Source organism: Amblyomma americanum, chromosome 1 (genome assembly GCF_052857255.1).
Source record: "Amblyomma americanum isolate KBUSLIRL-KWMA chromosome 1, ASM5285725v1, whole genome shotgun sequence".
Lineage (NCBI taxonomy): Eukaryota > Metazoa > Arthropoda > Arachnida > Ixodida > Ixodidae > Amblyomma > Amblyomma americanum.
In genome coordinates, this window is record NC_135497.1 from 99,868,737 (window position 1) to 99,883,304 (window position 14,568).

The 14,568-nt window shown below is 44.4% G+C and overlaps 1 protein-coding gene across 4 annotated transcripts in view; it reads right to left on the reverse strand.

Moving 5' to 3' along the window:
- Positions 1-14,568, reverse strand: part of LOC144113344 (epithelial splicing regulatory protein 2-like) — a 47,804-nt gene that overhangs the window by 7,647 nt on the left and 25,589 nt on the right. The window contains exon 3 of one of the 4 annotated variants that reach the window (XM_077646366.1): positions 3,710-3,828. The exons of 2 other annotated variants lie outside the window; for them this stretch is intronic. The gene's annotated coding sequence lies outside the window, so the exon portion shown is untranslated. Of the gene's footprint in view, positions 1-3,709; positions 3,829-13,468; positions 13,494-14,568 lie in introns of those variants that run through there. One more of the 4 variants, XR_013310728.1, reaches the window with a different exon arrangement.

Sequence of the window (14,568 nt, forward strand, 5' to 3'; positions counted from 1 at the left end):
GGCGTACATTTTTCACACATAGTCGGTGCGGTCGAAAACGACAGTGGCGTTACCCTTGTCAGCAGGCAAGATGACGATGTCTTTGTTCTTCTGCAGCCTGGTCAGTGCTGTTTGCTCTGCGGGTGTGATAGTGCGAGTCTTGCTTTTAGCAAGCTTAGAAAGAGCTCCAATGGCCCTTGAGCGTGCTTCGCTTTGTAAACTGGGGGCGACCTTGCGTATAGCCTCTTCAACAGCGCAGGTCATGTTAACAGCATTTTGCAGGAGCGCCAGTATTGAAGTTGAGGCCACGGAGAAGTAGGCTGCGTTCATGCGGATCAAGCGTGTGCGAAGACAGCCCCGGCCTCAGGCGGACTGGCCAACAGCTGCTTGAACTTGGCATTTTGTGCCATGTTTCAATTCTTGATTCTTGGCGCCCTCGCTGTTGGCATGCAGAAGAACATCAAAGAAGTCCGCGGGAATGAGCTTTTCCAGGAACTGTTGGGCGCAATAAATGTCATTCTCCAGGCATTTGATTGTGCATTTTGTCTCGAGGATCCTTGCATGCAGTCGTCGCTTTTCAGCTTGAGCAATGGTTTGTCTTCCAGGCCTCAACTTCAATACTGGCACACCTCCAAATGCTGTTAACATGACCTGCGCTGTTGAAGAGGCTATACGCAAGGTCGCCCCCAGCTTACAAAGCGAAGCACGCTCAAGGGCCATTGGAGCTCTTTCTAAGCTTGCTAAAAGCAAGACTCGCACTATCACACCCGCAGAGCAAACAGCACTGACCAGGCTGCAGAAGAACAAAGACATCGTCATCTTGCCTGCTGACAAGGGTAACGCCACTGTCGTTTTAGACCGCACCGACTATGTGCGAAAAATGTACGCCCTTCTGGAGGACACAACGACGTACGCCAAGCTGGCGAGAGACCCTACAAAGAAAATCGAGTCCGAGCTGCAAAAACTTCTTACTGATGTTTTCAAGTTCGTCCCCCCCGACAAAGGCTATCTTTACAATCGCCTACTTTGTCACAACGGCTCGGCGCCAGCTATATACGGGGTGCCCAAGATGCACAAGAAGGAGGTACCACTTCGCCCGATTGTTGACTTCACACGGTCACCACTGAAAAAGTTGTCGGGATACCTCCACCGGGTACTGGCGCCTTTGGCAGGAAACACGCCTACGCACGTCAAAGACTCGGCACATTTCATTGACAAACTGAAGACTGCGACTTTTGGCGATGATCACATTATGGTGTCATTCGACGTGAGGTCCATGTTTACTTGCGTGCCGGTGGACTTTGCAGTCGAGTGTTGCAGGAATGGCCTGAAGAACGACTTGTCTCTGCCAGAACGTACACCCGTAGAGACAGACGACTTGTGCCAGCTCCTAAAATTCTGCTTGTCAAACACATACTTTGTGTTCAACAAGACGATGTACAAGCAGATCTTCGGCACAGCAATGGGGGCCTCCATTTCCGTAGTCTGCTCCAACCTGGCCCTAGAAACGATAGAGTCGTGCGCTTGCATCGTTCGACCCGCCGCCTAGGTTTTTCCTGCGGTACGTCGACGACTGTTTCTGCATCATCCGACGACAGGATGCGGAAAAATTTCTACGGCACCTGAACTCATTTCAAGAGAGCGTTCAGTTCACGATGGAAGAAGAGAGCAATGGGCGCCTCCCTTTCCTCGACGTCCTCATCGAACGAACAGCAAACGGCATCACGACGAGCGTGTACAGGAAGCCTACCCACACAGGGAAGTACCTGAATTTTCATTCTGCGCACCCAATAGGGCAGAAACGCTCCGTTGCCGCGGCGCTTTACAATCGTGCCTTCAAGCTTTGTTCAAGCCCATGCAAAAGCACTCGTGAAGTCCGCCGCATAAGAAAGGAGCTTTCAAAGAATGGATACCCGCGTCAAGTGCTACAATCACAAGAACGACACGCTGCGGCCCCTCAAGCCGAAGCAAAAGCAGCCAATAAGAAAAAATGTGCAGCCATCCCATATGCCCCTGGTGTCAGCGAGACGTCATGCCGGATACTGGCTGACTACGACATCCATGTTGCCCATGTCCCATCCAGCAAGCTCAGAAACCATTTGGTACGAGCAAAGGACCCGCTTGAAATGACCAGCTACCCTGGGGTAGTTTACAAAATTTCTTGCAAAGAATGCGGTGCAGCCTATATAGGCGTAACAGGGGACTTCAGGAGACGATTCAAAGAACACCAGCGTGACGTCAAGAACAAAAAAGTAACTTCTAACGCTCTCGCCGAACACCAGCAAAACACGGGCCACTTGATTGACTGGGATTCCACGCGCATACTTGAGAAAGAAAAATCATTATCTACTCGTCTGCTCAAGGAATCCCTTCACGTACAAATGACAAGCCAAGCGATTAACAGGACACAGGGCAATCTACCCGAGATATACATCCGCACGATATGCAACGTTTTCCCTACATAAGCAGCAGCCCATCTCGTTTTTCATCCCATTGTGAACAAGGCACCCGTAGTGGTGCCGAAACGTCAATTCTCTTACGGTTATTTTTTTTCCTTTATGATTTTGGTCAGTGTTCGTTTAAAAGGATATGATAAAATCACTTCCTTAAAACGTTCCTGCTGAACACGATTTAAATTCACCTAAAACCGGTTTTACCAAGTGTAGTTTATTATTCACTTCGCCATTCCATGCCGACTGCCATTTTTCTCTTAATTTATGCTGTACAAAGTTTATGCAATCCTTAAAAGGTATATTTAATTTTTTTATTTCCTTGCCATGAGCTTAAGCAGCACAGAAATCTGCCCTCTCGTTGCCTCTTATTCCGACATGACTGCGAACCCAGCAGAACTTAATGTTTTGTCCCCGAGCTGTCGCTGTTACTATCTTGTGTATGATGTCACCAAGAATCGGAGCGACTGCATTTCTAGAGAGCACAGCTGTAAGTATACTGAGGGAATCTGTGTAAATAATTCAAATTTTGTCTGCATATAACTAAGCTCCCACAAAATGCATTAAAATAATTCTTACTGGGGGATAATTATGAACCGTCTTTTAATATCCCAGAACTATCGCACCTTTATTGGGACCCCCTTTCTGGGTCCCTTTAACATCCCAGGAATACCGCAACTTTATTAGAGCCCCCTTAAACTTTGTGCATGACAATAAAATGTGGTTTAAATTGGCTTCTCCACACATTTCATATGTACGTTTCTTGTTTTGCGTGAATAAAGCCATGTGTAAGGCTCCCGTGTCCAATGCAGAGACTGCGTAAAATCCCTATGAAATTTTCTTGGCGTGTGCAGGACCCCATTCTTCCAAGAAAAGGCTTAACCAAGTGTAGTAGACTCAAATTATCTCAGTTTAGAGTCCACTAACCTCATATAACACAAGGCGCATTTGCTTTCTTGATGTTGCTGTTGTCAGCTAGTGCGGCACGTCCGCTTTTTCATTGCCCTTAATTCCGATGTTACCTGGGACCCAGCAGAATTTTATTTTATATCCTTGTGTTACGCCTGCTGTGACACTGTGTATATCTGTCAGCAACGGTATGACTGCATTTCTGGAATCAAGTGCCGTGAGTATACATAGAATTGGTGCACGCACAGTGAAACCCCAATCACGCGCCGGTCGTTCACGCGACAACCGCATTTTATGACGAACTGGCCCGGCGAACCACCGACAGGGATGATGCGTCAAAAGCAGAGATTATACGGCTGAAAATTACGCACACGACGATTCGTACGATGACCGGCGGGCACAGCGCAGAATGTCACGGGCTGGCGGAACACTTTACTGGCAGATGCCACGTCAGCCCAAGGTGTCCCAAAGTGCGCACAACGCTGAGATCCTGCGCACAACGACCTGTCATGACGGCTTTGCCAACGACGTTATGGAAATCAATCGTACATTCATACTAGCATGAAGTTTTAATGCGAAAGCATTACTAGGCTATGTCCCGTGTTTCGTGTCTGCAAAACTTGTCCGCACGATTACACCATTCTGTGAAGATAAATGTGCAAATTTGATTGTGTTAGCTAGTGCGTGATGAGATCTTGCTGTGGAAAAAATCTGGCAGACGAGTTGTAATAAAACATCAAAATTACACTTAGACGTCACAACAGCCACGAACGTCAACATAACACTTGGACGTCACCCGATGACGTCATTCAACACGTACTGGCGTCGCGGGAATTTTAAATCAAGAAAAATTAAATCAAAAATTAAAAATAAATAAAAATGCAGGGAGAAAAACACGAAAAAGACAGGCTTTCGCATTTCCTCTCTTAAGCAGACTTAAATGTAATCCTTTAAGTTTTGTGCAGGCGGTAAAATTAACGTTTCTATGATCAGCGATAGCTAGCTACGCTGTGGCTTCAGTGCGGAGCACGTTAGGTCTAGCCACACCGAGCGGGCGGCGCGCTACCACCCGGCGGGCCGCACATCACTGCAGCAAGAGCGCCGCGGGCGAGCACCGTAATTCATCTTTATTTTTTTCCTTCATGATGCGAATTAATACAGACAGTGCTGCCGCAATCAATGGCAAGGTCGTATCGCGCGTCGTTGAAAGTCTTTGAAGAGTCAGAGCGGCCATATTTCTGGCGCGTCGTCCATATCATCCGTCTAAAGCGGCCCCTAAGAATTCTCGCAGAATGCAAACAAGGCACTTTTTTATAACGCAAGGGGAAAAAGAAATATAACTGATAGCCCTGTACAATGGTTTTGCACGGTCCCTATAATCAGGGTACTACTGTAATACTATTTTCGATGTAGAGCAGACAAGGGCAGGACATGAGGGGCTCGTTATGATGTACATTTGGAGGAACCCAACAATCACCGAAAGCAAGGGAAGCATGGGGGAATGTTTTTCTTTTAATGCATGAGCATTAAAGGGGACACGTAGTGGAGAAAGTCGCGGATTAGTAAGAGAGTGAAGCGCTGGCCACCGGATTGTGAGCAAACAGCCCACCGTGGAAGGTGGCAGTTAAATTATAGATTGGTCGCAAGAGGTTGCCCAGAAAGAGCAACCTGGGTCGCACAAGCCCCACCGATGGCAGCAGCTGCCATCACACGGCAATGGTGCATTGCTTAACTGCTGCACCACTGCGCCAATAGTGGTATGAGGACACTCAGCAATCTATGATTGTAGAGAATGACCGATGTCACGGCGGTAAAAGAAGATTACGAGAATGAAGTCAGCACAAACAAAAGCTAAAATAAATCGGTGTGTGGTCAATGAGCGCAATCCGTAAAGGGGACCGCTCACACATTTCCGTCGTGTAATACATGCGACTGCCATTCAGTTTAATTTGTGGTGTTGATAAATGGAGAAATTAGGAGTGCAATCATGTTTTACATGAAATAAAATTGATAAAAAAGTAGAAGAAAAAACAACCACATGGCACCAATGGGATCTGAACCTACGACCGCCGTACGTCATGTACAGTGCTGTGCCAACTGTGGCAGCGGCTGTCCAACCTACTTTCGAGTGTATTCGTGCTGCATGTAACCTAACCTTGAGTGTTCACCAGCACCACTCTTGACCATAGCGAAAAACATAGAACATCCTGTAATAGCACAAGTGCCACGTGGAACTAGCATGAATGGTGAGGGCAGAAGCTGAGCGAGAATCCCCTTATGCTACTTGTGCATCAAAATACCATCAAGATGCTGCCATTTATTTTTTCTACACAGACACCGACAGCATAGAAGCCATATGCACAAACAGTGCAGAGAGCGATGGATGGGAAAATAACTGGTGTAACACTATGACAAAGAAAGCAGCCTGGTCCAAGCAGCCATGTGAGATAACTTCCGTTAAAATTAAAAAGAAATGGATGTGGGCAAGTCATCTAATGTCGAGATATAATAACGGTTGTTTTTTAGGGAGTCAGAATTGATGCCAAGACAAGAAGAATGTAATCCGACCAGGCCACGAGTCAGGTGAAGTGAGCAGCTCAAAAAAAAAAACATATATATATATATATAGCAGACAAGGTAAAGTAAATGAGGGGCCCGTTTGACAAACTTATGAAGGGAGCGAACAGTCACCGAAACCAAGGTGCATAGGGGAACGTTATTTTTTTTTAATATGTTGTGCTTATCAGTGAGATAATACTACTTAGATTAATAAATTGCTTAAAGAAAATTACTTGTAAAGCAGCAGAAAAAACAACCATGCCGCCGGTGGGATCCGAACCCACGACCTCCGAATATCGCGTCCGGTGCTCTTACCAACTGAGCTACGGCGACGGCTGTCCAATCTGCTGCTCTCGTGGGTATTTATGTTTTATTTGGTGTACGCGAACCTTGAGAGTGTTCACCAGCGCCACCCTCGACCATAGCGGCGGACGTAGCACGTCCTGTAATACCGCGAGCGTGACGTGGAGCGTCATCTAACGGCTTTGTTCAATGTATCCAAAATGTTGCTGTAAACAGAGGCTTTACATTACAAAGAAAGATTTCGGTTTAGAAAATCCCTCCAAGCTCTGGAAAGCAAACTGTGACAGGCTGCCGATTTCCCAGACAAAGGCCAGCATCTTGAAAAGTGAATACTCTTGATGGCCTACAAAGTTATTCATGTCCAGAAGTATAAACTTCAGTGACACAGATTTAGTCCATGAGACGCGCCTGTTCTGAACTCAAGTTCATTGCTAAATGTACTCACAAATTGAACCTGAGATGAGCATTGGTTATGTGAACTGTAACATCTATTTTGGCTGCCTGAAGTAGCAGTCAAAAGAAGCTGCTTTTATTCATGCATCCGCACAGCTTTGCTGACCCTATCGGAAAAAAAAATAATCAAAGCTGCACAGCTGGGCTCCAGATATCATGAGGCAAGTGACAAAAAAAAAACTTGTGGAACACCTGTATATGTATTTTTTTTTCTACAGTTGCAAGTCTGCACCTTGTCCCTGTGTCCAGTCTACCTTTTTCACGTTTGTCAGCCCATCACACAGTGCAAAAATGGATAAATTATAGACCGAAGAATTATAGACCGAACACTCTGATCCAAAAAATGCAGGTGCATGAATGAGTGGTAAGGTCCTTCCACTAGCATGCTACACCTTCCAAGATTTGTTTTCATAGCAGACTGGAGATACCTGTCCATCCAATTCGTCATGTTTAAGCATGGCTCCCTCTTCTTCACACTTCTTTTCACAGTCCTAAGAAACTTTAATGGCACCACAGAGCTAGTGCTTTCAACAGTAGTGCACTGCTTCTGTTCTGGCCAAAAGAAAAATTCAGGAAAAATGATTTCAAAGAAAGCACCGAATATGCATTTCAGTGTCACAAACCCGTGCAAACTATCACACACACAAGTGTTTGATGAAAAGATTTGAACCTAAATGTGAAGAAGCTATGAAGAGGGAACAGCAATTTTATTTTTCTACAGAGAGGAAATTCTTTTACACACTCCTCGGTAAGTTACCCATTTTTGAATGGGTTAATGACGAGTGAGGTGTACACAGACTGGTAAGGAATGCTACAAGTCTATGCTCCACATAAAACAACAATGAAGTGGTGAGTGGCTCTGCTGAAGAGGATGGCAGTCCATCACACATGAGCACCATTCTGGCCGCTTGAAAAGTACAACAGTGGAAAACAGTGTGGCCCATGTCCTCAACCGTATCATGGAGGATCTGCCTTGAAATACCAAAACAAATGGTAATCCCAAAAAAATGTGGGGATGTGGCTCAACCATATCATACAGGATCTGCCTTGCAATACCAAAACAAATGGTAATCCCATATAAATCTGGGGGTGTGGCTGGCCACCCTTTTTGAAAAAATTGAAAATTGGTTTTTGAGGAAAGGAAATGATGCAGTAACTACCTCACATATCTTGGTGGACACCCAAACTGCGCCATAAGAAAAGGGATAAAGGAGGGAGTGAAAGAAGAAAGGAAGAAAGAGGTGCACTGACATCCCATAGCACACAGGCGTCTTTTGCGTTTGTTTTGCCTCCATCGAAATGAGACCGCCGCGTTCGCACATGAAAGTTTTCAGAACATGGATGATGAAAACCTGATAGCAGAACAAAAGCAACAAAGGCCAGTGATTGCTCTTGCTCACATCTATCATAGGTTGGTTGGCCACCAAGACGAAAGAAGGGTGCACCATACTGACAGAGAAGCGAAGCAAAGCATCCCAGCTTCCAATAGCAAACATTTGCAGGAAAGGTCACAGCCTCTATCTTTATCTAAGACTCTAAGGAAATTCTGACCGTTGATTACTGCCAAAAAGGCAACAAGATCAATGCTGCTACTGAACTAATGAAACTAAAAGACAGAAATTCAGTGAAGGCAAAGATGCGTGCCACTTATCATAGGTTTAGGCTCTGCGAGCAACAAAATACTACAAATCAGCGGATGCCTACAATGCACGAGGCGGAACAAAAAGTAAAGCAGCCCCATTCTGCTTCAGAAAACATTTACTACACAATTCATTCACGAAAGTGAGAAAGAGTTCCACCTGGTGGCGTGCCAGACATGACAAAAATCAATTTTTTGTTTTGTCACACACCAGTTTTCCAAGCATGCAATAATTAAAGGACAGCCTACCAGTTGATAGTGCACAAACTACAACACCTACAATTGAAAAGACAAATAGCATTTTCACCCCACTGACCTATATGCTCTCATACCTGTTCAACCCACAGCAGCACTCTTGATGAAATATTACTTCAAAAAATCACCCCTGTGGAATTCCAGTACTAAAATTGAAAACCTCTTGTTCCTTGTTTAGAAAGCATTACTGATGAATAAAACTGGAGGGGACATTTAAGCTCCGCCTTAAATGATACGAAAGTGTTAATGGGAAGTATTTTTTCAACTTTTCACTGCTCTTTTTACATATGTTCAGCAGCGAATTTTTTAAACCTAGATATCTTACTTAGCAACTTTACACATAACAGTGATAAAATGAAAAGGCATAAAACATGGCCTGAAATATAGCAGTCCCTGGCAAAGGACAAGTCATCTGCTATTCTCTACATTTAAACATGGTCTCAGCGAAAAAAAGGCTACACAAAAAGCAAAAAAAAAAAGCTCCAATATACCTGCCTGCCACTGCGCTTCGCATTGGAAACATTTCTGAGTGCTGCCAGGAAAACATTTCATTTTCTTCATTTCTGCTGCAGAGATCATAACCAAACTTGGAAGGCAGGATCCTTAGTAGTATATGAACCACGTGTATGACCAAAATCCAGGTTTTTTTTTATTAACAAAATTTTTGCCCCCATTCCCCCTCTAACGTACCTAATCCATACTGCCAAAGTGTCTGCACATCAACGTGCATCATTTAGTTTACACAGTGGCATGTCCATTAAATATCCTTCAATTTTTCTTGTTTCCTCACAAATTGGGGTTAATAACAAAGGAGTATAGACACCGAACTTTTGGGTGCGTTTTTCTTTGTAATGTTGCTTAAGGCATTATTACACATGGATTACGACTTGCCATTCTCCCATAACCACTAAATAATTTATAACCGAATTTCTTTCTAGTGCTGTTTTGGTTTCAACAGCCGAACTGCGACTGCGATGTCAAAGTGTGCCATGAGTATCGAGACATGAAAAAACTGAGGTATAATTGCTGCTTCATAGTTTTAATTCACTGTAATGCCAATGGCAGCCTACCTCAAGAGATACTAGACATGAAAACCAGCTCTAAAGGAATGCAGACATGAGTGCACCATTAAGAAGTAAGATAACCAGTGGTACCTTTACAACAAAGAAATTACAATAAGGAAAAGCACGAGGGCACTGTTTAGGTCAGCGTACTTTCTAGACCACCAGTCTACTCCATGTCTCCATGCCACCCTCGACCTCCTCCTCCCTACTTTTCTTCCCACTGAAACCATTTAGCCTCCATTCATATCTGTGATATGCTCCTAAATTTCCCCTCCCCATTTTTTTTCCACTGAAACCTTTTAGCCTCGATTCATATTGGTGATCTGCTCCTAAATTTCCCCTCCCCATTTTTTTTTCCATTGAACCATTTTAGCCTCCATTCATATTGGTGATACTTGCTTCTAAATTTACAGTGTTGCAAATGTAGCTATGCTCTTAAAGCATTTTGTGTACTAGATGTTTTCTACATCACAAATCCAAATGACATTCAGAACACTGGCCAGTAGTGCTGAGCAAAGGACCGTAGTCACATGCTACAATTTCTTAGCTGAAGTGACACATATGGAACCCACACTGGCCAGAGGGCATGCCTGGATGGATGGATGGATGGATACGGCTGAACCCTTTACATCGGGCGGTGGCTCAAGCCACCTAGCCATGTCTTGTGAAATTTTACTCCTGTCTTGCTTTTAGCCACCAATCAGATAACCTTCGCTTGGTTACTTCTAAACTCTTAAAATCCACTTTCCCTTCACTATCCCTAAACCCCAATGCCTTGGGTAAGTCAGCCCCGCTGCCTTCCACTGTAGGGTGAAGCCCTTTACAGAAAAGTATCAAGTGTTCAGCCGTTTCCTCCTCCTCTCCGCACGCAATGCACAAAGTGTCTATCTCCTGGTACCTGACTCTATACTTCTTAGTCCGCAAAACTCCAGTCCTGGCCTCAAACAACAAAGAACTTCCCCTACAATTATCATAGATATTTTCTTTGACAATTTCCTGTTTAAAGGTCCGGTATGTTTCTAGTGCCGATTTCGTCAGCATCCCTGTTTTCCACAAAGCTCTCTCTGTTCCTTTAACCTTTTTCTTAACCGATAATTGCTGATTTGCCCCCTTACTGCTGTCCAGATATTTGCTTGTCAATTTTCTAGTTCGCTTTCTCCATTTCATGTCAACATTCTTTATATACAGGTATCTGAAAACTTTCCTAGCCCACCGCTTTTCCTCCATCCTTCTCAATCGTTCCTCAAATGCTATCTTACTGCTAGCCTCTCTGCTCTCGAAAGACGCCCATCCCATATCACCCTGTACCCCCTGATTTGGTGTATTGCCATGTGCTCCCAAAGCTAACCTCCCTACTCCCCGTTGCCTAATTTCCAGCCTTGCTTGAACATCTGGCCTCATACACAGGACCGCATTCCCGAAGGTCAGGCTAGGGACCATCACCCCTTTCCAGATCCCTCTTACCACCTCATACCTATTGTAATTCCACAGTGCCCTATTTTTCATGACAGCTGCATTCCTACTAGCTTTATTCATTACATATTTTTCATGCTCTGTCAGATACTCAACACTGTTATTTATCCACACCCCAAGATACTTGTACTCATTCACTACCTTTAGCACGAACTCCTGTATTCTATGCTCGCCGCCCTCTTCATTAAATGTCATGACTGCAGATTTTTCCTTACTATACTTGAAGCCTAATCTATCTCCCTCTGTACTGCATATGTCTAACAACTTCTGCAGGTCTTCCTTGTTGTCAGCCATTATCACTATATCGTCCGCATATATTAGTCCCGGTAATGTCTGTTTAATCAATTCCCCTTGCTTGAAAAAAGATAGGTTGAAACCTAGTCCGCTCCCCTCTAGCTTGGCCTCCAAACCTTGCAGGTACAACATGAACAACAAAGGGGACAGAGGACATCCTTGTCTAAGCCCCCGCTGTATCTCTACAGGCCCTGATACATTTTTTTCCCATTTTATGAGCACTCTGTTACCTCTATATATATCTTTTAAAAGATTAATTACTCCATTTTCCACATCCAATGTGCCCAATATGTCCCACAAATGCTCCTGAGTAACGTTGTCATAGGCTCCCCTAATATCCAGAAATGCCTAAATCTTGCACCCAGCGCCACCTGGTTTCAAAATGGGCAATCACATAGTAGGACGGAGCAGACGAGCCACTGGAGCTTGGCTGGCTTGGTAATTTGCTCCACGGCTTTCTGTTTCGTTCGCAGACTTCTGTCTGAGCTTTACTGCTCTGAAGAGCAAGAGCTTTTCGAGATTAGTTTAGCGACACGACTTGATCGCCGCAGCTTCTTGACAACGTCGATACTGGCCCTGCTGTAACTGCTTTGCGGAAAGCATGCCACTGTTGATGCTGCGCTAGGGGTTGCGATGTAAAACTCCTGTTTAGTATTTCTTTTGCGCTCCAGTTTTCCAGTGAACAGCGGAAGCATTTGCACAGCAAATTATTTGCACGCCGCTCAAGAAACACTCTCAAGCAAAACAAGCTTCGTGCCAATGCACGTTGTTAACATCCAAGTGTGGCAAAGTGGTTGTTTGGGCATGTTGGTGAAATATTCCAAGAACTTGAAGTGCACAAACAGACGAGGCCGAAGAAAGATGTGACACACACAAGAGCTCGTGTGTGTCATGTCTTCTTTCTTCATTCTCGTCTCTTAGTGCGCTTCAAGTCTTTGGAATCCATATGTGCTTCCGCGCTCTACCCGTCGTACACATAGTAAACCTATTTGACATTTAGTTCTGTGTGCTTTCGAAAAAATGCGCCATTATCTTAACACGGCCAAAATCTGTCCACTTTAGTTGCACTTCGCGCGTCGCAATTTATAAGACATGCAGCTGTGTGTGGGAGTGAATCAATGTAAACATAGCTGGGCATGAAGCAAGTGCTATCCTTAATACATGCGTACTACAATATAGCTTATGATCGTGTATGGCCATCTTTACGTGGGTGTCATGGAGGTTCCCACTCTTTACGCTTCCGAATCAACAGCAAGTGTGACTTCCGCAGGTGCATCATATATATCATGCATCTCCAAAGCTTGTTTTGAGGGCACTGCAATCATGGCACTGCTAAAACACTGATGCCATAATTTACGACGGTGGTAAGCCACCCTAAAAAAACGAAGGCATGAGGAGAACACAGTGACCACCTGGGGCAGACTAGTCCGCCTGAGTACGTGCTATTTTTAGGTGTAAAAAATTACTCAGCATTGGAAATTGTTTTTCAGTATCATGCAACAAAAGCGGTTCGGAGAAATTAAGAAAATCAAGTTGCTCTGCATCGCTTGCAACGCCATGCCAAATTTACGGCCTGATGGCATTAGCTGTGCGAAGTCTGCGATTGAATCAACATGCCTCCCCTGCTGCTTTAGTACACCTGCTATGGTCAAAAATCAGTGCATTGAACAAAGCGGAATGTCTTCGTGAAGCACAGCCTACAGCAGCACATTTAAATGCAGAAAAAATGTTTCTATGCTCGATGTAAAACGAATAAAGCTATGTAATCACTGGAAACTAGCATGCATCCTAAAACAAATATTGCATGAAAGTTTTCGTGCTGTGCACGCAAGCAAGCAAGTACTAACATTGAAGCTACTGAAGAACAAAATCGCTCCTAATGCTATTGAAGCAATATGGAAATATGGAGCAACTCCTGCCCTGTGAATTGTTCTTAGAGTTTATGCTCCTCAACCATCTTTAAGGATTCATTGTAGGAGCCTCGCGGTTGTATATGCTTCGAGGGAAATTGTCAACAATGCAGGGTGGTACACATACGTGGCTTAAAACCCCTGGCAAAATACTTGCTTTTTTGGGTGTCAACTGCTGGCTGGCAGACGTGATTTGCCGTCAGGACTGCGCAGTGAGTAAACAGGTTGTTATATACATGCGCCACGAGTAGCGAAGCCGCCTTGCGTTAAGCAAATCAAACCTTGTACGACAAAGCAACCAACAAATAAGGTGCATGCGGATTTGCCATACTCGTACAAGCGTCTTATTCGTACGGCCACGACGGAAACAAGTAGAAAACACTGTTGTCGTAACCCTCTTCAGTGTAGCACTTGCAAACGCCGTGGTATGCCGATGGTTTCGGGGTTTTTTTCGGGCCGCCCTTCCGTACCTCTAGCCGCAGTAGCCGCCTTCGTCCTACCAAGAAGTGCGGCGATGGCTGATAGGTGGCACTAGTGGTAGGTGGGGAAGCTCCAGCACAGGTTTCCTATAGCACAAGTTATTCAAGCCATTCTGAGCTAGCAAAAACCGTACAAGCATTCCGATGCCACTGTCAGTACATATGTACCAACAATGACAAGCGTTGGTACATAAGTTCAACTAGCCAAGGCATATATTAATGGGTGAAGTATACAGCCATTACCTTCCAACTGCCCTTAATAACAACATTGGAACTGCTCACAGTAAATTACCATTTTCAAGAAAAAAAAGATGGGACAAAGAAAGGGTGCACAGCTGCTCTTAAATATTCGACTGAAGTTTAAAAAAAAAACTGCTGTGTAGTTAGAATGGAACTAAGCCAGGTTGCCTGGAGCCAGAAGTCCTTTTATTTCATGCAAATTATTTGATTAGTTCACATTAATTACTCAACACGAAAAGTTGCAATCAGAAAGCTGAATACAATTAACATAAAACTCCTCCAGCATTTTCACCATTTTAACCCAAGTGTGATGAAAAGAAAAACGAGAAGTCCGAAACGACAACAGCAAGACTGCTTTGAGCATCACTTTTCCGATGGCATAAAAGTTCACTCAACTGCACAAGCCATCAGCAGATCTTATGCTGCTGAGCATTTTGTGCACTCAAAAGCAAAAACACAGAACGTATATTTTTGGCAACTTTGCCTCTGTGGTTTTGGTGGATGCTCTAAAACATCTCAGTACTGTCAGCACGGCTCCAACACTTTAAAAGCTAGTTAATT